Source organism: Salmo trutta, chromosome 36 (assembly GCF_901001165.1).
Source record: "Salmo trutta chromosome 36, fSalTru1.1, whole genome shotgun sequence".
Lineage (NCBI taxonomy): Eukaryota > Metazoa > Chordata > Actinopteri > Salmoniformes > Salmonidae > Salmo > Salmo trutta.
Genome location: NC_042992.1, coordinates 16,965,437 through 16,990,083, shown reverse-complemented (window position 1 = coordinate 16,990,083; position 24,647 = coordinate 16,965,437). Strand labels below are relative to the sequence as shown.

At 43.1% G+C, this 24,647-nt stretch overlaps 1 long non-coding RNA gene across 1 annotated transcript in view; it reads left to right on the top strand.

The window, feature by feature from the left end:
- LOC115175548 (uncharacterized) overlaps nt 1-24,647 on the top strand; it is a 41,816-nt gene that overhangs the window by 8,370 nt on the left and 8,799 nt on the right. The window contains exons 4-7 of the long non-coding RNA XR_003872058.1: nt 2,272-2,349; nt 2,610-2,673; nt 2,809-2,874; nt 4,225-4,368. This is a non-coding gene — a long non-coding RNA (uncharacterized LOC115175548). The remainder of the gene's footprint in view (nt 1-2,271; nt 2,350-2,609; nt 2,674-2,808; nt 2,875-4,224; nt 4,369-24,647) is intronic.

The following is a 24,647-nucleotide window of genomic DNA, read 5'->3' as shown; positions in this document are numbered from 1 at the left end:
TGAACTTCTGACCCACTGGAATTGTGATACAGTGAAATAATCTGTCTGTAAACAATTGTTGGAAAAATTACTTCTGTCATGCACAAAGTAGATGCCTTAACCGACTTGCCAAAACTATAGTTTGTTAACAAATAATTGGTGGTGGTTGAAAAACGAGTTTTAATGACTCCAACCTAAGTATATGTAAACTTCCGACTTCAACTGTATATAGGTGTGTGTATATTGTGAAGTGGAAACGTCTAGGAGCAACAACGGCTCAGCCACGAAGTGGTAGGCCACACACAAGCTCACAGAACGGGATTGCTGAGTGCTGTAGCACGTAAAAATTGTCTGTCCTCTGTTGCAAGACTCCCTACTGAGTTCCAAACTGCCTCTGGAAACGTCAGCACAAGAACTGTTCGTCGGGAGCTTCATAAAATGGGTTCCCATGGCCGAGCAGCCGCACATAAGCCTAAGATCACTATGCGCAATGCCCAGCGTCGGCTGGAGTGGTGTATAGCTCGCACATATTGGATTCTAGAGCAGGGGAACCACGTTCTCTGGAGTGATGAATGACGCTTCACCATCTGCCAGTGTGACGAACGAATCAGGGCTTGGCGGATGCCAGAAGAACGCTACCTGCCCCAATGCATAGTGCCAACTGTAAAGTTTGGTGGAGGAGGAATAATGGTCTGGGCTGTTTTTCATGGTTTGGACTAGGCCCCTTAGTTCCAGTGAAGGGAAATCTTAACGCTACAGCATACAATGACATTCTAGAGGATTCTGTGCTTCCAACTTTGTTGCAACAGTTTGGGGAAGGCCCTTTCCTGTTTCAGCAAGGCAATTCCCCCGTTAACAAAGCAAGGTCCATACAGAAATGGTTTGTCGAGATCGGTGTGGAAGAATTGACTGGCCTGCGCAGAGCCCTGATCTCAACCCAATCGAACACCTTTGGGATGAATTGGAACGCTGACTGGCCTAATCGCCCAACATCAGTGCCAGACATCACTAATGCTCTTGTGGCTGAATGGAAGTATGTCCCCGCAGCGATGTTCCCACATCTAGTGTAAAACCTTTCCAGAAGAGTTGAAGGCTGTTATAGCAGCAGAGGGGGGACCAACTCCATATTAATGTCCATGATTTTGGAATGAGATGTTTGATGCGCAGGTGTCCACATACTTTTGGTCATGTAGTGTATCTTATCTCATGCATCTCTTCCCAGAACCTAATCAAGCATCTGACGCATTTGCGCCTGATTTTAGTTCTGGGTTTCTGAGATTAGGTGTTTTTGTGGCATTGGTTGGTATTTCCTCTCTGTATGTTAGCGGGTGTGGGGGGGGAGTGAATGTTGATGTTACATGACAGTCATGGAGATAAGCGTGTGGCCTACATAAGACAACACACCCTGAGGACAGACCCAGACCGCATCCCAAATGGCACCCTATTCCCTATATAGTGCACTACTTTTGACCAGGGCCAATGGGGAATAGGGTACCATTTACATGCTACAGCACTCAGCAATCCCGTTTTGTGAACTTGTGTGTGGCCTACCACTTCGTGGCTGAGCCGTTGTTGCTCCTAGACGTTTCCACTTCACAATATACACACACATATATACAGTTGAAGTCGGAAGTTTACATACACTTAGGTTGGAGTCATTAAAACTCGTTTTTCAACCACCACCAATTTCTTGTTAATAAACTATAGTTTTGGCAAGTCAGTTAAGACTTTGTGCATGACAGAAGTAATTTTTCCAACAATTGTTTACAGACAGATTATTTCACTGTATCACAATTCCAGTGGGTCAGAAGTTTACATACACTAAGTTGACTGTGTCTTTAAACAGCTTGGAAATAGCACCCTATTCCCTATTGGCCCTGGTCAAAAGTAGTGCACTATATAGGGAACAGGGTGCCATTTGGGATGTGGTCTGGGTCTGTCCTCAGGGTATGTTGTCTTATGTAGGCCAGACGGAGCTCTGCTGCCAGTATGTGCTGCTAGTGCCTGGAAGACCCCTGGGTTTCTGGCGAAAGGAGAGAAGAAAAACATGTCACCGTTTGACAAATGTCTCTGCTGCTTGACTCAAAAGAACTAGCCTAGCGTTTAGCCATCTCACTTCTCTAGGATGAGTTAGTGAAATAATCTGGGCGCAGTTGATTTAGGAATGCTTGTCGGTGATGTATGGAACCCAATGTTTTTGTGTTATTTTCGTGCCAGTTTTGTACAAGTATGACGCACACCCTATTATAAAGGCTAATTTTGTTGTTTTTTCTTCCCTCTCTCTCCCTGAAGCGGAGTGCACACAAACAATATCGTTTGGGAGAGGCTTCTTGATGGATGTCTCGCTAGCGTTCTTGCTAGGAAGCAGAGGTAAGCTGTTTCTACGGTGGCGTTTGCCGGTTGGAGATACCCCCCGCCCCCATATTAAAAATGCAATTTGTGCACGAAGTGTCCCGCACGTCATCTCTCCTCTCTTTTCACATGCCTGTTCTCTGTTTGATGCTTTGTCCCCCCGCCCTTCCACACGTTCACTCAATCTGTCTTAAAAACATGAGATGTAAATGTGTTATAATGCAGGCTGGCTTCAGCAGCAAGTGTGACAGGACTAATGCAATACATTTATTTTTCAGTTCCCATACTGGCCTGCTGTGGCGAGATTGCAGAATCCATTTGTATGTGCAGTGCAATTGACAGGTGAGCGAGATCAAATAGCTGGCATTGGCCAACAAATTAATGGACAGTAATGTAAAAATCAATAAATCGAGTATGTTGTATTCATAAACATTAATTTACATTGATGCTGGCCTTTTCTCCCCATGTCTCTGACAGTTCATGAAAGTCTTCTCCTTGCAAGGGCATGAGGATTGGATCTGTAGGTGGAGTGGGTGTATTTAGGTGAGGACCACACCAGTGTTTAGCGATCTGTTTCCTCACTGCCTTATTTTACATTTTAGTCCTAAATCTGTTTAACAATCAGAGATGTTATGACAAAACATGTGGAAGTATTTCTGGTATATGTATATTCAGCTGCCTACTTGAGTTGTGCAACCCACTCCAGATGCACTCCAGCAGTGCACTGTTCAGCCTACATCACAAATGGCACCCTATGGGCTTAATATAGTGCACTAATTTTGACCAGAACCCCATGGGCCCTGATCCAAAGTGGCGCACTATAATAAGGAATAGGATGCAATTTGGGATTCAGCCCAGGGTTTGTAAAAGCTATTTCATCTCCTTCACCAGCCCTCTCCACTGGACTCATCCCACTCAGTCAATGAACTACTCCAAGCTGGGTGGCCATTAGAGGTGGAGAGAGAAGCTGTGTCCCAATTGGCACCCTATTCCCTTCATAGTGCACTACTTTTGACCAGAGGCCTATGGGATGCAGTCAGAGATGAATTTATATGTACCAGCCCCATAGGCTTTGCAAAAGTCCTCTCTCTCCAGTCTCTCTCTACTATAAAATAACATGAAAATCCATCCTATTATGACTGGGGCATCAGTTTAATTTGATTTGCTTTTGCAAACTGACGTCTTTCTATAATGCATGAAACGGGTGCAGCAGGGCCTAGTCAATGCTTTCGTTCCACCTCTCTCTCTCTCAGATATACTGTAACCTTCAAGCAGCGTGGCTCCACAGCCCTGTCTTTGAGTTCAGCTGGGGGTCTTTTTAATTCCAACTTTTGGAAGACGGTTCAACCAAGGTTCTGACACTCTGTGGTCACTGAAGATTCCCTCTAGTTGCAGGAATAGGGGTGTTAACCCTGGTGTCCTGGCAAGTCCCGACCTGGCCCCCTTATACTACCATGGCCACCTAATAACCCCCTTCCTTTCAACCCCCCTCCTCTCCCTGTTACTCTTCCCCAGGTGGCCTTAGTTTTAAGAAGTTGTGTGTTCTCTTCTCAGCCATCTTATCTAGAGTGAATCTGAAATGGCACCTTATTCACTCTGTCGTGAACTCCGTTTGATCAGAGCCCAAATGTGATGCACTAGGCCTATATAGGGAATATATACAATTAAAGGGATAGTTCACTGAAATATTTTTTGGTATTTTGTTCATTAGTCCACTCACAAAATTGTGCATGTCAGCAGTCAAGTTTCCAAGATAGAGCACTTTCAGTACAGAGCAAAAACTGTAGTGATGATGATGATGATGATGTAGTTTGAATTGAGTGAACGACCCCTTTTAAATAAAAAATATATACTAAATAAAAACAAACTCATTTCTACCTCCATGCTGTACAGAGGGGGATCTGTTACTGACCAGCTGTGCTCCGGATTATCTGATCCATGTGTGGAGGCTGGTTGCCAAATCTGGGTCTGAGGGAAACACACAGGATGAACACACCATTAGGATGACTGAGGACGTCTTTAAACTGACAGACAACGGTGAGTAGGCACTCGTTATCAGGCTTCATTAGAACATTTCTGTTAATTAGAAGAATTGTCTTATAAAAAAATGTATGATTAAATAAAAACATCAGGTTTTTGTGGATTTCATAGGACAATGAATGTCTATCTATCAACGATATCTGTGTTAATGTAGTAATAAACAGTCACGTGATCATTAATGTGAATGTCATCATTGCCAATGTTCATTGGATTGATGTTTTATTTTAGTCGGGAATGTGGATTGTTCGATCCCTGGCAACAACCGTATGATTCTAAAAATGTATTTGACATATGTGGATGGAGTTTGTGATTGTACAATCACACCATTCTACTAAATATTCATGTACACTATATATGCAAAAGTATGTGGACACCCCTTCAAATTAGTGGATTCGGCTATTTCAGCCACATCGTTGCTGACAGGTGTATAGAATCGAGCACACAGCCATGCAATCTCCATAGCAACATTCTCAGTAGAATGGCCTTACTGAAGAGCTCAATGACGTTCAACGTGGTACCGTCATAGGATACCACCTTTCCAACAAGTCAGTTTGTCAAATTTCTGCCCTGCTACAGCTGCCCGGTCAACTGTAAGTGCTGTTATTGTGAAGTGGAAACGTCTAGGAGCAACAACGGCTCAGCCGCGAAGTGGTAGGCCACATAAGCTCACAGAACGGGACCGCCAAGTGCTGAAGCGAGTAACACGCAAAAATGTCTGTCCTCGGTTGCCACACTCCCTACTGAGTTTCAAACTGCCTCTGGAAGCAACGTCAGTACAAGAACTGTTTGTCGGGGGCTTCATGAAATGGGTTTCCATGGCCGAGCAACCGCACAAACAAGCCTAAGATCATGCGCAATGCCAAGCGTCGGCTGGAGTGGTATAAAGCTCGCCGCCATTGGACTGTGGAAACGCATTCTCTGGAGTGATTAATCACGTTTCACCATCTGCCAGTCCCATGGACTAATATGGATTTGGCAGATGTCAGGAGAACGCTACCTGTCTCAATGCCTAGTTCCAACTGTAAAGTTTGGTGTTGAAGGGATAATGATCTGGGGCTGTTTTTCATGGTTCGGGCTAGGCCCCTTAGTTCCAGTGAAGGGAAATCTTAACGCTACAGCATACAAGGACATTCTAGAAGATTCTGTGCTTCCAACTTTGTGGCAACAATCTGGGGAAGGCCCTTTCCTGTTTAAGCATGACAATGCCCCTTGTGCCCAAAGCGAGGTCCATACAGAAATGGTTTGTCGAGATCGGTGTGGAAGAACTTGACTGGCCTGCACAGAGCCCTGACCTCAACCCAATCAAACACCTTTGGGATGAATTGGAATGCCGACTGAGCCAAGCCTAATCGCCCAACATCAATGCCCGACCTCACTAATGCTCTTGTGGCTGAATGGAAGCATGTCCCCGCAGCAGTGTTCCAACATCTAGTGGAAAGCATTCCCAGAAGAGGGGTGGCTGTTATAGCGGCAAAGGGGGGACCAACTCCATATTAATGTCCATGATTTTGGCAGACTGGCAGACCCTTGCCATCAAAGGTACTGTACTGTCAACCTATACACCATTCAGTCCCCAGATCAGACTTTTCTTATTTCACTGTGATGTGGTGGTGGCATACCACTCAATGATTTCATGGTGTTGGAGTGATTTGTTTGATGGGCCTACCATACACCCATGAAATCAGAAAGGGTGACCCCTAAACTCTTTTATTGGTTCACATCACTCACTGTCTGTCTTTCTGCTGCAGTTCTGTCATGATGTTTTACCCATCCAACCTGCATATGCTGTATTGTGGTTCCGAGGGGTTTCCCCTAGGTACAAATCTAGGATCCACTTCCCCTGCCCCAATCCTAAACTTATCCATTAATGGGGGAAATGCACAAACTGACCCCAGATCAGCTTCTAGGGGCAACTCCCCCTACAGGATGTGACCAGCATCAGTCTCTGAGCCTGCTCTCTGTGTCTATAGACAAGACCATGATCTTGTGGGCTCCAGAGGAGGGCTAGGGGGTGTGGGTGGAGCAACGGGAGGCTTCGACCTGTGTCCCAAAGGGCACACTATTCCCTATATAGTGCACAACTTTGGCCTCTGGTCTTAAGTAGTGCACTCTATGGGGAATAGAGTGCTGTTTGGGACACAACCATCTTTCCTTTCACAGCTTTGTCATTTTTCAAATCCTACACTGTTAAAGGTCAACACCCCTGTCTCTCTCTCTTGCTGTCTGTCTCTCTGTCTCGTCTATCTTCAGCAGCTGTTGTGATGAAATGAAATGTTGAAATGTCATCAAGGCCTGCTCTCTTTTCTCTCTCTGTCCTTCTCTCTCTCGTCATCATGCCCCCGCTGTGTTTCATTGGTGTGCCTGGATACAGCCCTTAGCCCTACCGCAACCCGCTGAGGTACCTTATTGCTATTATAAACTGGTTACCAACTTAATTAGAACAGTAAACAAGTAATATTGTGTCATACCGGTGGTATATTGTCTGTTATCCAGGACCCAAACTACCCAGTTTATAATTTGATTCTGTTACTGATGAGGTGTTGGATTGTAGAAATGGCATTGTTAGAGGCTGATGCCATTAATCGACAGTTCTACACTGTAGGTTGGGCTTGTATGGGTTGGTTTCCTCCCTGTCTACTTGTTATCAGTCACAAGCCAGAGAGAGCCGACAGGGGAAGAAGGGATAACGAAAGACATACCAGATTCCCCCCCCCAACCCCTCTCTTGGAGCACAGAACATCTGCTGTTTTCATCAGTGCTGGGCTAAATTTAAGAGAAGTGTGGAAGTTGTAAATTCCTCCCCATCTGCCCTGAGTTTCAGGAGTGACAGGTGTATTCTGGTAGAGACCTTAGATAACCTTCCCCAGTAACAGCGCCACTGTCCACCCCACGGTCGCTGTTATGGAGCTCTCCAGCTCCTAAAAAACGGAAATGAGTTACCTCTGGTTCGTTCAGCTATTCCTATGGGGAAAGAATCGGGTTTTTGGATAAATGCCGAAAATAAGGTCAGAGGTTAACACAGGCTTAGGAGATCTTTATGTTTTGTTTTATGATATAATATCAGTCAGTTAACATGATCTTTAGGAATTATGAAGCCTTTATGTGCTTTGTGCTTTTTTAAATGACATAAATGCTAAAATATTCAGCAAAGTGACGTTAGCTGATGAAGATTATCTCATAGACCAAAACGTATAAGATCTTTTAAGCCGGTGTTTACCACAGACCTTATTTTCGGCTTCCTCCAAAAACTCCATTAATTTCCCCATAGGCTTTGTCCAGCGAACCATGGCGTTGGTAGTGCCTACAAAAAGACAGCATTACTATTTCTCTCTATTTTTCATTTTGTTTGACAAAGCAAAGATGGGGAGCTGAGGGGGTGCTAGAGAGTGCTATGGAATATGTGTTTTGTTAGAGCGCCACTCAATTTTGAAATCATTTCATATTTATCTTAATCTCTCCTGACCTATAACTTCAAACATTGTCTGGCAATATGACAAAAGGAAAAGGCATCAAAAAAGGGGGCGCTCAACAAGATAATTTGGATGAGACAGAAAACAAACCAATGTCAACATCCAACCCACGAGCTCCCCACAGAACCTTCTCCAAGTGACCGACTGGTCGTTATAAACTCACTAAGAAAAAAGGTGGACCATGGCTGGCTGATATCTCAAAGAGTATTAGGACTTTGTCTGAAACTGTGAAGGCAACCAAGGGCAGGGTGCATGAGTTTGAGCAGACAGCAGTTCATCACGAGGCCAGGCTACAAGACATTGAGGAACAGTGCAGAACAAAACACTGAAAGTCTGACAGGAAATGCTTGAATTGCATTCAAGACACCCGAACATCAGAATATTTGGGATCCAGGAGGACACTGAGAAAGGGAAACCAACTGAATTTGTATCGGAGCTGATACCGGCACTGCTGGGGAGTGAACACTTCAAAACTCCCATCCTGATCAACCGCGCACACAGATCACAGGCAACAAAGCCAGCCAAGGGCGAGCCAACAACGCCATTCATCGCACGGCTGCACTATCCCCAGACCAGGGATCTCATCCTCAAGCTGGCTAGTCAAAAGTTCCCCTTAACTACAACAGAGCCAGGGTGTCTTTCTAAATCAAATCAAATTTATTTATATAGCCCTTCGTATATCAGCTGAAATCTCAAAGTGCTGTACAGAAACCCAGCCTAAAACCCCAAACAGCAAGCAATGCATGTGAAAGAAGCACGGTGGCTAGGAAAAACTCCCTAGGAAAAACTCCCTAGAAAGGCCAAAAACCTAGGAACCTAGAGAGGAACCAGGCTATGAGGGGTGGCCAGTCCTCTTCTGGCTGTGCCGGGTGGATATTATAACAGAACATGGTCAAGATGTTAAAATGTTCATAAATGACCAGCATGGTCAAATAATCATAGTAGTTGTCGAGGGTGCAACAAGCACGTCCGGTGAACAGGTCAGGGTTCCGTAGCCGCAGGCAGAACAGTTGAAACTGGAGCAGCAGCATGGCCAGGTGGACTGGGGACAGCAAGGAGTCATCATGCCAGGTAGTCCCGAGGCATGGTCCTAGGGCTCAGGTCCTTCGAGAGAAAGAAAGAGAGAATTAGAGAGAGCATATTTAAATTCACACAGGACACCGGATAAGACAAGAGAATACTCCAGATGTAACAGACTGACCCTAGCCCCCCGACACATAAACTACTGCAGCATAAATACTGGAGGCTGAGACAGGAGGGATCAGAAGACACTGTGGCCCCATCCGATGATACCCCCGGACAGGGCCAAACAGGCCGGATATAACCCCACCCACTTTGCCAAAGCACAGCCCCCACACCACTAGAGGGATGTCTACAACCACCAACTTACCGTCCGAAGACAAGGCCGAGTATAGCCCACAAAGATCTCCGCCATGGCACAACCCAAGGGGGGGGGCGCCAACCCAGATCTTACTTTGGAGGTGAGGAACTAACGGAAAGAGTATGATAAGTTGAAGGGCAAAATGCACGGCGGCCAACATCCTATATGGATTCCTCTTCCCAGCTCAGTTTAAGGTGACAGTCGAAAGATCAACTGTACGTTTGACAACCCAAAAGAGGCCGAACTGTTCTTGTCAAGCAAGCTCCCTGGCTGAGGATACAGAACTGCTCTGTCAGCCGGCTAAGTGGCCAAATACAGGCCAGGAATGTGTTTTGATTTTTCTGCTGATGTCTTTTCGATCAGAAATGGGGATTTATAATGATGGGTGAGATGTTAGGCTAAACAATGCTACATAAGCAAAGTCACTCAGTAATGAGACGGGAGGGGGGTGGTGTCTGTTTTATGTTCACTTTTAGTACAGGTGGCATGACAAGTTCCTGCACGGCGGGACATTTTTCTTTTGAGTTTTGTATGACAGAAACAATTTGCTCTAAAATGAGAAATGCCACATATTGATCAGGCACAGAGTAGACCTGGTGGATTAAAGATAGTCAGTTGGAACTGCAATGGCTTAGGTCATGTTGTGAAAAGAGCCAAGGTTTTTTCTCATCTTAAATCACTGGCCGCTGACACAGTGATTCTTCAAGAAACTCATATTAAACACTCGGCTTAGGCCAAACTACGAGTCGACTGGATCTATCAGATATACCAGTATAATTTTGATGAAAAAGTGAGAGGGGGAACAATCCTGATGAGGAAAAACATTCCTTGTATTTACTCATCCTCGATTTCAGATCCTAATGGTCGGTATATTATTGTGGCTGGTACACTGAATTCGATACCAATAACCTTGGTCAATTCATATGGACCCAACTTCGATGATCCATAATTTTTTCAAAGAGTATTTAAAACCATACCAAATATGTCGGATACAAGTGTTATTGTTGGAGGTGACTAGATCCTCTTTTAGATAAACAGCTATCAAGGTCACTCCAACAATCAAATGCCAGTGTCTGTCTAAATATATTGATGACTTAGCTTAGCATATTTGGAGGCTGACACACCCAACAGATAGGGATTAATCTTTCTTCTCGTCAGTCCATAAGTCATATTCCAGAATTGACCATTTTTTTGGGGACTCAACTAATTTCAGCAGCTGTGTCGGTTACCTGTCACCCGATTCTACTTACAGACCACTCTCCGCTGTCCATGGTTCTTAAACTGGACAATATGTATGCAGGTCGTTGACCGTGGCGCTTAGATGCTCACTTATTGAAAGATGATACTTTTTGTCAGTATTTGAAGGAGCAGATAACGTTTTTCCTTGGAGCTAATGACATGGGGAATGTTGACGACTCTACCCTTTGGGAATCTCTCAAGGCTGTGATTAGAGGTCACATTATTTCATATACATCGGAGAGGAAGAAACACACCAATACTAGGCTGAAAGAAATTATGAGAGTTAGGCAAACGAGATTTCCTCGAATGCAGTCCTTGAGAAGATCACAAAGTTGAAATATGAATACAATACCATCCTTTCGAAACGGGTAAGCTCTTACTTGCTAGAACGCAACAAAGTTATTTTGAACTGGGTGACAAACCACATAAATGATTAGCAAGACAGCTAAAGCACGTACAGGCATCTAGAGCTATTCATAAAATACAAGAATGGTAAAATAGTAACAAATCTGCAGGATATTAATAAATAATATACTCATAGCTATATCAATCAAAATGCGATGCTACTGATCCACAAATTATGGAACGCTTTCTCACTGAATGTGAACTTCCTAAACTAGGGCGCAGCGGCTGCACTCGATGCTGGGATAACTTTAGAGGAGATTAACACAGTGACAGCACAATTTTTAAACAGCAAGGCCCCTGGGCCCGATGGATCTGTAATAGAATTCTATAAGAAGTACTGCGCCAGTCTAGCTCCACTTCTGTTGCGAATGTCATATCATTCCAAAGAAAATGGCAAACTCACGCAAACACTGCATGAGGCTACTATAGCACTGATCTTGAAAAAAGATAGATTCCATGGAGATGTTGTCTTTATCGCCCCGTTTCGTGGCTCCCCATAGAAAATAAGGTTTTGACAAAAATATTGGCAATCCGATTGAAATAATATATTTCTGACATCATACACCCTGACCAGACAGGTTTTATCCCAGGCCGACATTCACTACCGTTCAAAAGTATGGGGTCACTTAGAAATGTCCTTGTTTTCTATACATACATGAAATGAGTTGCAAAATGAATAGGAAATATAGTCAAGACATTGACAAGGTTATAAATAATTATTTTTTATTGAAATAATTGTGTCCTTCAAACTTTGCTTTCGTCAACGAATCCTCAATTTGCAGCTATTACAGCCTTGCAGACCTTTGGCATTCTAGTTGTCAATTTGTTGAGGTAATCTGAAGAGATTTCACCCCATGCTTCCTGAAGCACCTCTCACAAGTTGGATTGGCTTGATGGGCACTTCTTACGTACCATATGGTCAGGCTGCTCCCACAACAGCTCAATAGGGTTGAGATCCGGTGACTGTGCTGGCCAGTCCATTATAGACAGATTACCAGCTGACTGCTTCTTCCCTAAATAGTTATTGCATAGTTTGGAGCTGTGCTTTGGGTCATTGTCCTGTTGTATGAGGAAATTTGATCCAATTAAGCTCCGTCCACAGGGTATTGCATGGTGTTGCAAAATGGAGTGATAGCCTTCCTTCTTCAAGATAACTTTTAACTTGTACAAATCTCCCACTTTAACACCACCAAAGCACCCCCAGACCATCACATTGCCATCACCATGCTTGAGAGATGGAGTCAAGCACTCCTCCAGCATCTTTTCATTTTTTCTACGTCTCACGGATGTTCTTCTTTGTGGTCCGAACACCTCAACTTAGATTCGTCTGTCCATAACACTTTTTTACAATCTTCCTCTGTCTGTGTTCTTTTGCCTATCTTAATCTTTTATTTTTATTGGCCAGTCTGAGATATGGCTTTTTCTTTGCAACTTTGCCAAGAAGGCCAGCATCCCAGAGTTGCCTCTTCACTGTTTCAAGTTTTCATAACAATCGGTAATCAGTATTTAAAAAAAAAATATTTATTTAACTAGGCAAGTCAGTTAAGAACACATTCTTATTTTCAATGACGGCCTAGGAACGGTGGGTTAACTGCCTTGTTCAGGGGCAGAACGACAGATTTTTACCTTGTCAGCTCGGGGATTCGTTTTTGCAACCTTCCGGTTACTAGTCCAACGCTCTAACCACCTGCCTTACATTGCACTCCACGAGGAGCCTGCGTGGCAGGCTGACTACCTGTTATGCGAGGGCAGCAAGAAGCCAAGGTAAGTTGCTAGCTAGCATTGAACTTATCTTATAAAAAACAATCAATCTTAGCATAATCACTAGTTAACTACACATGGTTGATGATATTACTAGTTTATCCAGCGTGTCCTGCGTTGCATATAATCGATGCGGTACCTGTTAATTTCTCATCGAATCACAGCCTACTTCGCCAAACGGGTGATGATTTAACAAGCGCTTTCGCGAAAAAGCACTGTTGTTGCACCAATGTGTACCTAACCATAAACATCAATGCCTTTCTTTAAAATCACTACATAAGTATATATTTTTAAACCTGCATATTTAGTTAATATTGCCTGCTAACATGAATTTCTTATAACTAGGGAAGTTGTGTCACTTCTCTTGCGTTTCCGTGCAAGCAGTCAGGGTATATGCAGCAGTTTGGGCCGCCTGGCTCATTGCGAACTGTGTGAAGTCCATTTATTCCTAACAAAGACCATAATTAATTTGCCAGAATTGTACATAATTATGACATAACATTGAAGGTTGTACAATGTAACAGCAATATTTAGACTTAGGGATGCCATCCGTTAGATAAAATACGGAACGGTTCCGTATTTCACTGAAAGAATAAACGTTTTGTTTTTCGAAATGATAGTTTCCGTATTCGACCACATTAATGACCAAAGGCTCGTATTTCTGTGTGTTATTATGTTATAATTAAGTCTATGATTTGATATTTGATAGAGCAGTCTGACTGAGCGATGGTAGGCAGCAGCAGGCTCGTAAGCATTCATTCAAACAGCACTTTCGTGCCTTTGCCAGCAGCTCTTCGCTGTGCTTCAAGCATTGAGCTATTTATGACTTCCAGCCTACCAACTGCCGAGATTAGGCTGGTGTAACCGATGTGAAATGGCTAGCTAGTTAGCGGGGTGCGCGCTAATAGCGTTCCAAACGTCACTTGCTCTGAGACTTTGAGTAGTTGTTCCCCTTGCTCTGCAAGGGCCGCAGCTTTTGTGGAGCGATGGGTAACGATGCTTCGAGGGTGGCTGTTGTCGATGTGTTCCTGGTTCGAGCCCAGGTAGGGGCGAGGAGAGGGACGGAAGCTATACTGTTACACTGGCAATACTAAAGTGCGTATAAGAACATCCAATAGTCAAAGGTATATGAAATACAAATGGTATAGAAAGAAATAGTCCTATATTTCCTATAATAACTACAACCTAAAACTTCTTACCTGGGAATATTGAAGACTCATGTTAAAAGGAACCACCAGCTTTCATATGTTCTCATGTTCTGAGCAAGGAACTTAAACGTTAGCTTTTTTTACATGACACATATTGCACTTTTACTTTCTTCTCCAATACTTTGTTTTTGCATTATTTGAACCAAATTGAACATGTTTCATTATTTATTTGAGTCTAAATTGATTTTATTGATGTATTATATTAAGTTAAAATAAGTGTTCATTCAGTATTGTTGTAATTGTCATTATTACAAATAAATAAAAATAATCGGACGATTAATCTGTTTTCAGCTTTTTTTTGGTCCGCCAATAATCGGTATCGGCGTAGAAAAATCATAATCGGTCAACCTCTAGTCTGTTTCTCAAACGAGACACTCTAATGTACTTGTCCTCTTGCTCAGTTGTGCACCGGGGCCTCCTACTCCTTCTATTCTGGTTAGAGCCAGTTTGCGCTGTTCTGTGAAGGGAGTAGTACACAGCGTTGTATGAGATTTTCAGTTTCTTGGCAATTTGTCACATGGAATAGCCTTCATTTCTCAGAACATGAATAGACTGGCAAGTTTCAGAAGAAAAGTCTTTGTTTCTGGCCATTTTGAGCCTGTAATCGAACCCACAAATGCTGATGCTCCAGATACGGTTTCTCAAATTATTGCCTCGCCTGGTTCACCAACTACTTCTCTGATAGAGTTCAATGTGTCAAATCGTATGGCCTGTTGTCCGGGCCTCTGGCAGTCTCTATGGGGGTGCCACAGGGTTCAATTCTTGGGCCAACTCTTTTCTCTGTATACATCAATGATGTCGCTATTGCTGCTGGTGAGTCTCTGATCCACCTCTACGCAGACGACACCATTCTGTATACATCTGGCCCTTCTTTGGATACTGTGTTAACAACCCTCCACACAAGCTTCAATGCCATACAACTCTCCTTCCATGGCCTCCAACTGCTCTTAAATACAAGTAAAACTAAATGCATGCTCTTCAACCGATCGCTGCCTGCACCTGCCCGCCCGTCCAGCATCACTACTCTGGACGGTTCTGACTTAGAATATGTGGACAACTACAAATACCTAGGTGTCTGGTTAGACTGTAAACTCTCCTTCCAGACTCACATTAAACATCTCCAATCCAAAATTAAATCTATAATCGGCTTCCTATTTCGCAACAAAGCATCCTTCACTCATGCTACCAAACATACCCTCGTAAAACTGACCATCCTACCGATCCTCGACTTCGGCGATGTCATTTACAAAATAGCCTCCAATACCCTACTCAATAAACTGGATGCAGTCTATCACAGTGCCATCCGTTTTGTCACCAAAGCCCCATATACTACCCACCACTGCGACCTGTACGCTCTCATTGGCTGGCCCTCGCTACATACTCGTCGCCAAACCCACTGGCTCCAGGTCATCTACAAGACCCTGCTAGGTAAAGTCCCCCCTTATCTCAGCTCACTGGTCACCATAGCAGCAGCCACCTGTAGCACGCGCTCCAGCAGGTATATCTCTCATTTACAACTGCGACCTGGCCAAGATAAAGCAAAGCAGTGTGACACAATCAACAACACAGAGTTACACATGGAATAAACAAACATACAGTCAATAACACAATAGAAGAAAAAGTGTATATACGGGTATGTTATTTTCTTAACATACCCAATATATACCTTGACTGCCTAATTTGCCTGATTCATTCTTTCCACCCTGCATTGGATGATATGGTGTTTTCACAGTGGAGGGAGAAGGGGCATTTACATTGATGGTCATTTAGCTTAATTTCAACAGTTACAGGGTTAACCTTCTTCAGGATCGGTGGGTCCCCCACGGGACGGTTGAGCTAACATAGGTTAATGCGATTAGCATCAGGTTGTAAGTAACAATAGAATTTCCCAGGACATAGACATATTTGATATTGGCAGAAAGCTTAAATTCTTGTTAATCTAACTGCACTGTCCAATTTACAGTAGCTATTACAGTGAAATAATACCATGCTATTGTTTGAGGAGAGTGCACAGTTATGAGCTTGAAAACTTATTAATAAACCAGTTAGGCATATTTGAACAGTTCTGATGAACATTTTTTAACAGAGATGCAATGGTTCATTGGATCATTCTAACACTTTGCACATACCCTGCTGCCATCTAGTGGCCAAAATCTAAATTGCACCTGGTCTGGAATAATACATTATGGCTTTTCTCTTGCATTTCAAAGATGATGGTACAAAAAAATTGTTAGTTTTTTCTTTGTATTTTCTTTTACCAGATATGTGTTTTATTCTCCTACATTCATTTCACCTTTCCACAAACTTCAAAGTGTTTCCTTTCAAATGGTTTCAAGAATATGCATATCCTTGCTTCACTGCCTGAGTTACCGGCAGTTAGATTTGGGTATGTCATTTTAGGCGAAAATTGAAGTGGGAAAAAAAGGGTCGGATCCTTAAGAGGATTTATTTTAATATGCCAGCAACACATTTTTTCAGATACCTCCAAATCAGGAATTTCTTAAGGACACATATCCCACAGTGTGGCATTAAGCCAAATAATCCTACATTCGATAGCCTGATCCATGTCAAACCCCATTCAAAAGGGTCAGTCTCTAGACTTTATGATGTGCTACAGGCTCACATAGAAGTATCTACAGACACTATTAAAAGGGCTTGGGAGCAGGAACTTGGTTCAGAAATCTCAGATGAGGATTGGGTAGATACTCTCAGGAAAACACAACCCTGTTCAGTTTAAGGTGATACACAGGTTACATTACTCAAAGGTTATAAAAATATTCCCAGACACCTCACCACTGTGTGAGAGGTGCAAACAGGATGAGGGGACTTTGACCCACTTATTTTGGACATGTCCTAAGTCACATGCTTACTGGGCTCTCATTTTTGATTACTTATCTAAAGCCTTTGATGGAGTTATAGCCACAGACCCATTGATCGCTCTGTTTGGTACAGTTGGTGGGAATAACCAGGAAGGGAAGGCTGTCTCTCTTTGTACTCATTTTGCAATTTTGGAAATTGGAGACTGTACCTACCTTTTGACATGTGGTTACGGGATTTAGGGAATGTAATGCATATGGAAAAGATTCGATACAATACCTCCAATAGAAGTCCAATGTTTTACAAAATATGGCAGCCGATACTGGATAAATGGTTTGTTCCCCCTTCATAAATGGGTTGATCATCTGCTGCTACTCTGTGCTGTACTGAACTCAATATTTATTTTTGGTTTAACTACACCGCTTGTAATGACTATATGCTGTCTTATAATATGTTCCACCTAATAGGATTTTTGTATTTGTGAGTTAAGTATTTTTTTTTGTCCTCTAAATTTGCCATCCCATTCAACACTACAAGGAATGTCAATGTTTATATATTTTTTTTTTATTATATTGGAAAATAATAAAAATATTATAAAATAAATAAAAATAAAATGGGGAGCATCGTGAATCGTAAAAAAATGATTGCAGTACATGCGCTGCTGTTCTTCGCGTGTGCAATGATGTCAGAGGGGAAAAAAACAGGGTTTGTTGTTTGCTGTAACTTTGTTGTAATATTGTAATACGGCCACTGGTCTAATGTCCATTGCTCGTGTTTCTTGGCCCAAGCAAGTCTCTTCTTCTTATTGGTGTCCTTTAGTAGTGGTTTCTTTGCAGCAATTCGACCATGAAGGCCTGATTCACACAGTCTCCTCTGAACAGTTGATGTTGAGATGTCTGTTACTTTAACTCTGTGAAGCATTTATTTGGGCTGCAATTTCTGAGGCTGGTAACTCTAATGAACTTCCACATGTCCTGTCTGCACCAGAAGGAGACCTATCCCTTTCTAGAGCCAACTCCTGTCCAGAGGGAGAAAAGTTTTTGAAAAGGGAGTGAAACAACCAGAACTCCAATAAGATATGCTAGTTTTAATTTCCCGTTGCGAAACGTATTGCTACAGTATTCCCTACTGAACACGCCCCAGGACTGAGTTTGGTGAACCAAAGGCAAGGCAGTAAATGGCCAGCCTTGGCTAGGTCTTAATTAATGCCTTTACAAAGGAAACCTCACTCCCTCTGTGATGATTAGAGTAATTGGTGAAATTTAGCGGAGGGTTGGGGCGAGCAGTGGGGTGGCTAGGCCCACCGCGGAGTTAAGCACCAAGTACTAACGACGAGCCATACTATTAATTAAGGATCAGGGAGGGCAATAGACCAGAGCATCCCTCTCTCCTCAAATGTGACTGATTGTGGTCAAGGCAGGGTTACTGTAAACTACAAAGAGCGAGCCGAGACAGTTGCACAGTGGCAAGGTAAAACTCCCTAGAAGGAAGAAACCTAGAGAGCAACCAGGCTGTTTAGTATTAACTTGTGGATGGACAAAGCTGAGCAATGATGTGAACTATCCCTTTACTGTACCGTATGGCCTTCTCTTCTCGTCCGTTTCCACACATTAAGTCCTCGTCTTTCCTCCTTCCTCTTGAGGAATGAAATATGCCATCCCCCTCTTTCCTGTTGTTCTTGTTTAATTCTTCCCCCTCTATCCGCTGGCCAGCGATAAGACCCCATGTCACACCTCACATCCATATTGTTTTCCCTCTAGTAAACAAGACTGATTACATTTTTTGTTGTGTGCCTCTGAGTATCACATGATTTACGGCAGAGCTGTTGTGTGCAGAATCAAAATCAATCTGTTTAATGTTGCGTCGCTGTCTCTCCTCGTCATCTATCACCTAAATGGCTGGGAGATGGGTCTCTCCTCGTTGTCTCTCCCCTGAATGGCTGGGGGAGATGGGTGCCACTCAAAGTGAAGGGGGACAGCTTTATAGACGTCATTAGTTCAGCCTTAGGATCGACAGGAAACGTGTCTTTGAAGGTCATTGATGGCTGGACCTCTTTAGGAGGGAGAATAATGGAGCTAGCAGCTTGGCAGGGATGTTGTTAGTGCTAGGGACCCCAGGTTACATCATTTAAACTACAGTCAGATCTAGAATAAACCTACTACTACATCTACTACTACTGCAACTACTACTGCAACTAGTCAACTACTACTGCTGCTAGTACTGCAACTAGTCAACTACTACTACTGCTGCTAGTACTGCAACTAGTCAACTACTACTACTGCTGCTACTACTACAACTAGTCAACTACTACAACTGCTGCCACTACTGCAACTAGTCAACTGCTGCCACTACTGCAACTAGTCAACTACTACTGCTGCCACTACTGCAACTAGTCAACTGCTACTGCTGCCAGTACTACAACTAGTCAACTACTACTACTGCAACTACTACAACTAGTCAATTATTACTGCTGCCACTACTACAACTAGTCAACTACTACAACTGCTGCCACTACTGCAACTAGTCAACTGCTGCCACTACTGCAACTAGTCAACTACTACTGCTGCTAGTACTGCAACTAGTCAACTACTACTACTGCTGCTAGTACTGCAACTAGTCAACTACTACTACTGCTGCTACTACTACAACTAGTCAACTACTACAACTGCTGCCACTACTGCAACTAGTCAACTGCTGCCACTACTGCAACTAGTCAACTACTACTGCTGCCACTACTGCAACTAGTCAACTGCTACTGCTGCCAGTACTACAACTAGTCAACTACTACTACTGCAACTACTACAACTAGTCAATTATTACTGCTGCCACTACTACAACTAGTCAACTACTACTGCTGCTACTACTACTACTGCTGCCACTACTACAACTAGTCAACTACTACTGCAACTAGTCAACTACTACTGCTGCCACTACTACAACTAGTCAACTACTACTGCAACTAGTCTGCTTCTGCTACCGCCTCCGCCACCACTACCACTACCACTACTGCTACCACTACCACCACCACCACCACCACCACCACTACCACTACTACTAACACTACTACTACCACCACCACCGCTACCACTACCACCTCCACCACCACCACCACCACCCCCCAATTTGGACTCCAGACCAAAGGACACATTTCTACCGGTGTAATGTCCATTTCTCATGTATCTTGGCCCAAGCAAGTCTCTTTCTTATTGGTGTCCTTTTCGTAGTGGTTTCTTTGCAGCAATTCGACCATGAAGGCTTGATTCACACAGTCTCCTCTGAACAGTTGTTGAGATGTGTCTGTTACTTGAACTCTGTGAAGCATTTATTTGGGCTGCAATTTCTGAGGTTGGTCTCTCCTCGTCATCTATCCCGTGAATGGCTGGGGGAGATGAGTGCCACTCATTTTGTTGTTACAGCCTAATTCTAAAATGTATTAAATATATTTTTTTTCTCAGCAATCTACAAACAATAAACCATAATGACAAAGCGAAAACAGGTTTTAAACATTTTGAAATGAGGTCGAAGGAGACAGGATTGTATCGAGGCACAGATCTGGGGAAGGTTACTGTCATGATGTTGGCCTGTGGGTAGGTTGATGACCCCCCATAAATACCTTTCTCCCTTCCCTCTCTCTCTTGACTCAACAGAAGGACTCTTGAAGAAGCCTTTGTTAAATATATAGAGTCTGGGAACATCAAAAGGTGGGGGGAAAGGAACCATATTTTGGTAATCCAACCAGTTGTAAATATGCGTTGGTACTCAATGAATATGATGTCAGTTCGGTTGTCATCTGAGACATTATTACTAATGATAGGATGACATAAACTGTATCGTGGAAAGTCTACACATTATAGTTATCAGATTCACATGGAATTGTTGTGCAATTTAAATGTTTAAATATGAAACTATTTGTGAAAAGATGAAATGTAATTTTAGCTTCCAAATGAGAGAATTTGGTTTTCATGAGTGAACTATGCCCAACTCAGTGGCCCCGCCCATGTGAAGAGACATTGGTTCTAAACTATGAAACACCCCCTTCACTTCCTTCCTATATAAAGCCGTTGACGACAATGTAACTTCCTGTTCCGGGTACATTAGGGCGACGGTCCGATGTCAGAAGGATTCAGATAATAAGCTGTTCCGAGTACGCAAGACCTTCAGCCTCACGTTAAAAGGACTCAGATAATAAGCTGTTCCGAGTATGCGAGGCCTGCAGCCTCACGTTAAAAGGACTCAGATAATAAGCTGTTCCGAGTATGCGAGGCCTGCAGCCTCACGTTAAAAGGACTCAGATAATAAGCTGTTCCGAGTACGCGAGACCTTCAGCCTCACGTTAAAAGGACTCAGATAATAAGCTGTTCCGAGTATGCGAGGCCTGCAGCCTCACGTTAAAAGGACTTAGATAATAAGCTGTTCCGGGTACATTAGGGCGACGGTCCGATGTCAGAAGGATTCAGATAATAAGCTGTTCCGAGGATGACGGTTCCACATTAGAAGGACTAACGTCAACTACAGAACTAAGCCAACCTCAGCATGAGCTTTGGTTGCGAATGGTATGAACTTTGAACTCTTATTCACTACAGAAGTGATACCTCCTAGTCATTGAGTTAGCATTGGCTGCTGTAAACGTGGGCTAGGAAAGGACAGACGACGGATGCAGTCTAACACACAACGACGATACTACAACGTATCCAATTTACCACCAGAGACATTCTTCCAAGGACAGGAAGATTACATTTACATTTTAGTCATTTAGCAGACACTCTTATCCAGAGCGACTTACAGTAGTGAATGCATACATTTCATACAATTTCATACATATCATACATTTTTTTCTGTGCTGGCCCCCCGTGGGATTCGAACCCACAACCCTGGTGTTGCAAACACCATGCTCTACCAACTGAGCTACAGGGAAGGCCAGAGACATTGGTTATAAACTAAGATCTCTGTTGGGCAACACGGCCAGCATCTACGACCAACCTACCGAAGCGCAGCTCAGTGTAAATATTTATTGCATTTTCCTTTTCCAAATGGGCGGTAATTTAGAATGCATAAGATACTGTATTTACGATAGCATAGCTTCTCCCTTTGTTCATCAGTCTTCCCGCTCTTTCACTCAAACCCAACCCCCTTTCCTTTGTGTAACAAGCCGTCATGTCGGCTCCGTCCACCAGGGACGTGTTCTGTATGACATAATTTGCATTCTGTGTATATGTAATTCTGTGTGATTATTTAGTAAATAAATAATTAAACCAAAGTTTGTATTGCTCATTCAACTTGTAGCCAGGGTTCGTGAAGATAACCAAGAATTTACAACTCTCAGATGAGACTGAAATAAGGTTATGATTAATATTGACTGCTATTGATGTAAAATATTACTAGGTCTTTAAGAGTTTATTCAGAAGATAACAGCTTTATAAACACTCTTTAGTGGTGCCCCGACGTTCTAGTTAATTACATTTACATGATTAGCTTAATCAGGTAATATTAATTACAGAGAGAGGATTTTATAGAATAGCATGTCATATCACTTAATCCGGCATAGCCAAAGACACCACAGGTACCAAAAATGTCTGCAGCATTGAAGGTCCCCAAGAACACAGTGGCCTCCATCATTCTTAAATGGAAGTTTGGAACCACCAAGACTCTTCCTAGGGCTAGAGTTCCTCTGTGGAGATGGGAGAACCTTCCAGAAGGACAACCATCTCTGCAGCACTCCACCAATCAGGTCTTTATGGTAGTATGGCCAGACGGAAGACTTTCCTCAGTAAAAGGCACATGACAGTCCGCTTGGAGTTCGCCAAAAGGCACCTAAACACTCTAAGACCATGAGAAACAAGATTCCCTCGTCTGATGAAACCAAGATTGCCAAGAGTCACATCTGGAGGAAACCTGGCACCATGCCTACGGTGAAGCATGGTGGTGGCAGCATCATGCTTTGGGGATGTTTCTCAGCAACAGGGGCAGGGAGACTAGTCAGGATCAAGACTAAGATGAACGGAGCCAAGTACAGCGAGATCCTTGATGAAAACCTGCTCCAGAGCGCTCAGGACCTCAGACTGGGGTGAACGTTCACCTTCCAACAGGACAACGCCCCTAAGCACACAGCCAAGACAATGCAGGAGTTGCTTTGGGACAAGTCTCAATGTCCTTGAGTGGCCCAGCCAGAGCCTGAACTTGAAGTCGGTTAGGTCATCTACTTTGTGCATGACACAAGTAATCTTTCCAACAATTGTTTACAGACAGATTATTTCACTTATAATTCATTGTATCACAATTCCAATGGGTCAGAAGTTTACATACACTAAGTTGACTGTTCCTATAAACAGCTTGGAAAATTCCAGAAAATGATGTCATGGCTTTAGAAGCTTCTTATAGGCTAATTGACATCATTTGAGTCAATTGGAGGTGTACCTGTGGATGTATTTCAAGGCCTACCTTCAAACTCAGTGCATCTTTGCTTGACATCATGGGAAAATCAAAAGAAATAAGCCAAGACCTCAGAAAAGAAATTGTAGACCTCCACAAGTCTGGTTCATCCTTGGGAGCAATTTCCAAACGCCTGAAGGTACCACATTCATCTGTACAAACAATAGTACGCAAGTATAAACACCATGGGACCATGCAGCCATCATAACGCTCAGGAAGGAGACGCGTTCTGTCTCCTAGAGATGAACGTACTTTGGTGCGAAAAGTGCACATCAATCCCAGAACAACAGCAAAGGACCTTGTGAAGATGCTGGAGGAAACAGGTACAAAAGTATCTATATCCACAGTAAAACGAGTCCTATATCGACATAACCTGAAAGACGGCTCAGCAAGGAAGAAGCCACTGCTCCAAAACCGCCATAAAAAGCCAGACTACAGTTTGCAACTCCACATGGGGACAAAGATTGTACATTTTGGAGAAATGTCCTCTGGTCTGATGAAACAAAAATAGAACTGTTTGGCCATAATGACCATTGTTATGTTTGGAGGGAAAAGGGGAAGGCTTGCAAGCCAAAGAGCACCATCCCAACCGTGAAGCACGGGGGTGGCAGCATCATGTTGTGGGGGTGCTTTGCTGAAAGAGGGACTGGTGCACTTCACAAAATAGATGTCATCATGAGGGAGGAAAATTATGTGGATATATTGAAGCAACATCTGAAGACATCAGTCAGGAAGTTAAAGCTTGGTCGCAAATGGGTCTTCCAAATGGGCAATGACCCCAGGCATACTTCCAAAGTTGTGGCAAAATGGCTTAAGGACAACAAAGTCAAGGTATTGGAGTGGCCATCACAAAGCCCTGACCATAATCCTATAGAAAATGTGTGGGCAGAACTGAAAAAGTGTGTGCAAGCAAGGAGGCCTATAAACCTGACTCAGTTACACCAGCTCTGTCAGAAGGAATGGGCCAAAATTCACTCAACTTATTGTGGGAAGCTTGTGTAAGGCTACCCAAAATGTTTGACCCAAGTTGAACAATTTAAAGGCAATGCTACCAAATACTAATTGACTTCTGACCCACTGGGAATGTGCTGAAAGAAGTAAAAGCCGAAATAAATAATTCTTTCTACTATTTTTCTGACATTTCACATTCTTAAAATAAATTGGAGATCCTAACTGACCTAAGACAGGGAATTTTTTACTAGGATTAAATATCAGGAATTGTGAAAACTGAGTTTAAATGTATTTGCCTAAGGTGTATGTAAACTTCCGACTTCAACTGTACATTCCAACAGGACAATGACCCCAAGCATACAGCCAAAGCAACACTAGAAAATCTTCAGAAAAGAATGTGAAAGTCCTTGAGTGGCCCAGCCAAAGCCCGGACTTGAATTCCATTTGGAAATCTGTGGAAAGACTTGAAGATTGCTGTTCGCCGCTCCCCATCTAATTTAATTGAGCTTGAGAAAATCTGCAAGGAGAATGGGTAAAAATCTCAAAATCCACATGTGCAAAGCTGATACAGACATACCCAAGATGTAACCAAAGCTGTAATTGCCGCCAAAGTTG